This window comes from Grammomys surdaster, unplaced genomic scaffold (assembly GCF_004785775.1).
Source record: "Grammomys surdaster isolate TR1022 unplaced genomic scaffold, NIH_TR_1.0 320268, whole genome shotgun sequence".
In the NCBI taxonomy this organism is placed as follows: Eukaryota; Metazoa; Chordata; class Mammalia; order Rodentia; family Muridae; genus Grammomys; species Grammomys surdaster.
Genome location: NW_021627211.1, coordinates 13,873 through 17,631, shown reverse-complemented (window position 1 = coordinate 17,631; position 3,759 = coordinate 13,873).

The following is a 3,759-nucleotide window of genomic DNA, read 5'->3' as shown; positions in this document are numbered from 1 at the left end:
AGCCCAGGAAATGGCACTATTAGAAGGTGTGACCCTGTTGGAGTAGGTGTGGCCTTGTTGGAGTACGTGTGTTACTGTGGGCGTGAGCTTTAAGACCCTCATCCTAGCTGCCTGGAAGCAAGTATTCTGCTAGCAGCCTTCAGGTGAAAGATGTAGAACTCTCAAACTCTGCCTGCACCATGCTTGTCTGGATGCTGCCACGCTCCTGCCTTGATGATAATGGACTGAACCTCTGAACCTGTAAGCCAGCCTCAATTAAATGTTGTCCTTACAAGATTGCCCTGGTCATGGTGCTTTTTCACAGCAGTAAAAGGATTTCAAAGGCACAGAAGGATGGCAGCCAGACATGGGAAGGAACAGAAGCCGGTGGTTAGGATTTGCACTATAACTTTACTTGACTGCACTCTATGGAACTGCTGTTGGTGGCAGCCCTTCATCTTGCCATGACCAGTGTCATCTCCCACATCATTCTGGTTTTCTTTTCTCCTCTTTTAAAAATATTTGCCATGTCTCCTTCTTATCTGAGTTCATTGAAGCCTTCTTAAGTCTTTTCTAGAACAAAGAGTGGGAGAAAATAATGATCATAAATTCTTGAAAGCAGCAGTAACAATTCAAGGGCTGTATCTCAGAAAGATGACAACACAAATATGAACTGTGTATAGATGGTCTAGGGATCACTATGAATAGTAGCTGGAAATAACCTGCATGTGTCAGACAGAGAGTGGATTACACAAACACTATTAAAAATTACACTATAGTGTAATTCCTGCAACAATGTATCTTTTCATCACTAAAACTAATTATATAATATGTCATCCCCACTGGTGCAATAATGTCATGAGTGTTAGGCAACCAGGAACTTTCTGATTGCATTTGAGGACTGTCCTCAGGAGGGAATATAGACCTGTTACTGTAAACTTGATCAAAAGCCCATGGCAGAAGAAAATGTAGGCCTTTAGGAAGAACTTACTACTGCTGTTTTGCTAAAGTGATCGTGTTGTCCAACTGCATTCTGTAGACTTATAGTCATACCCAAGGGTTTATGTTGCTATAAGCTTAGTTAGTGAAGCTTTTTTTAAGCAGTCAGTGATGCTGAATAGAATCAGAACTGGTCACAACACTGAGAATAAATGAATGACTGCTGTTATGTGCTCAACTCTAAATGGGACTTCCTGTAACATCTGCTCCACTGCGGTTCATGGAATATCATGGAATGTGGGGTCAGGATGTAAGAGAAAAGAGGATGGGAAGAATGCTGTGAACACTCTCTTCTGGACATGACTTGACCACTGACTGACTTATGAACTCGTAGCAACTGAATTTGCCTACATCAAACATGGGCAAAACCGAACCTGTTAATATTCCAGCATAAACAACATGAGACCCCCACCTCAAGATGAAGAGTTAATGGCAGCTAATGGCTGCTGCAGTAAAAATAGCAATTATCTTTAGTAGTAGCCACTGATAAGTTACCCATGCCCCATAGCCACACTTATGAATGGAATCCTCGTTAAACTTAGTAGATCATTTTTTAAAAATATATAAAATAGAAGAGAGACTTGGTGAAGAGAAATGGTAGGAGAGGGATAAGAGAAAGAAAATGGCGGTAATATGGTCAAAATACACTTTATTTTATACATTAAAGTGTCAAAGAATAAATAAAAACATTTAAAACTTGATGATACAGTTTTACCATTACTGGCCAATATGGCCATGACGTTATTAGTAAAAATGATGGTTAACCTTAATTCTTAATCTGATAGGAGTGAGAAGCACCTAGGAGATTAATGAACACACCTGGGAGGGATTACGTAAGTAATTACATCATCAGGGCTCTGTCCTAATAAATGAGTCGACCTCTTCCTCGAGTTGTACTTGATGGATTTAGTGGAAGGAAAGGTGGGAAGTGATGTTTGGTTGGACAGAATGGGTCACTGGGGTGTGCTCTTGCCCCGCCCCCTCCTTCATACCTCTTTGCTTGCCTCCAGGCTGCCATGAGTGAGCAGCTCTCTTCCACCACATACCTCATACACACACTGTTGTGACGTTCTCCAGCACATGGGGACAATAGCTGATAAAACAATTAATGTTTTGTCTAGAAAAAGACATATATCTGTAAGTTATGTACATCTGTTCATGCTCACAGAAAGTGATGCATGCACACAGGAAGTAACACATGTTCACAGGAAGTAACACGTGTACATAGGAAGTCACATCACAGTCGGTCTCTGGTTGGTTCCCTCATTATACTTTATGAATTTGGTTTTCTACTTCCACTTTTATGTGGGTTCAGAAGATCGAGCACAGTTTGCTAGGTTTATTCTGCAGGCTCCTTTACTTCAGCCACTTTTGAAAAAAAAAAACTCCCATTAAAGTAAGAATCCATACAGTTTTAAAAGAAAGATTATTAGTAATGGTAAGAAATTATTGTATGTGTCTTAATTGTGTAGCCATTGGTCCCACGAAACAGGAAGACTGTTGCTGTATAAAGGTTAGAAACTAAAGACTTAGAAAGGCAAGGGAGTAGTCCAAGATTACTCAGGAGGAACTAGTCAAGCCAGCATGGCCTGTCCTGCTCTATAACTCATGCCTTCTTCAGTAAGTCAGCCCTCACAAAATGATGGAAGCCTTGAATGACCATCTTTTCATCTTTGCAACAAATCCAGCCCTTCTAGGTCCTGCTGTGTGCCCCAGACCCTTCTCAGGTGAACAAGAAAGGGGAGAGACATCACTGAGAAGAACAGGATATGTGTAAAGCATAATAAGATTATGTTTTTTCATAACGGCAAGTAATGACGCTGGACATAAAAGACAAGCTACATAACAGGAGATTCAAGTTTCATTTCATTACTTTGATCTCTAAAATGGTGGGGATTAAGAAATAAGCTTGCCGGGCGGTGGTGGCGCACGCCTTTAATCCCAGCACTTGGGAGGCAGAAGCAGGCGGATTTCTGAATTCGAGAGTTCGAGGCTAGCCTGGTCTACAGAGTGAGTTCCAGGACAGCCAGGGCTACACAGAGAAACCCTGTTTCGAAAAACCAAACCAAAAAAAAAAAAAAAAAAAAAGAAATAAGCTTTATGTTACCAGAACTGACCCTTCAGTAGACTATAGCTCAGAGCCCTGGGGAGGCAATCTAGACAATAATACTAAGTTGTTTCCATTAACTGGAACTCAAAATTCTCCCAACTGTAGATTAATCACTACAGGGATTGCTTTGGAACTCTGTCCTTTGTTTTCCTCCCTCCTCCCTCTATAAGCAAATATGTTCTCCCTTAGAACATCATTTCGGAGCTCACATGTGGTGAAACACTGAAGCAGCTAGCACAGGTTCTGTGGAAGAGCTTTCCCAACCTGGAAATAGGCCTGAATGAGAATAATATTATATATTGTCTTTACACCAAATAACTTGTTTTTTATCTTCATTAATATGTCCATCTAGAATAGAATCACAACTAATTTGTACTAGAGTTACAGGTCTGTTGTCTTAGCACCCAAGGGACTGAGGCAGGAGGATTGAGACACCTAGACCAGCCTGAGCTACACAGATCCTATATGTTTTAATGGGGTATAGAGAAAAATGTGGAAATTCAGTAGTTGAAATTTCTTCATATTTAAATGCTTCCTACTCACGTAATGGACGTAGTTTCTTAACAGGCTGCATATGGGGCTCCCCAAGCCTTGTCTCACTCCCTTGCAGCTCAGCCTGCCCTCATTGGCTGGCTGAACTGACTCTATGCCAACATGGTCAGCTGTTCCCT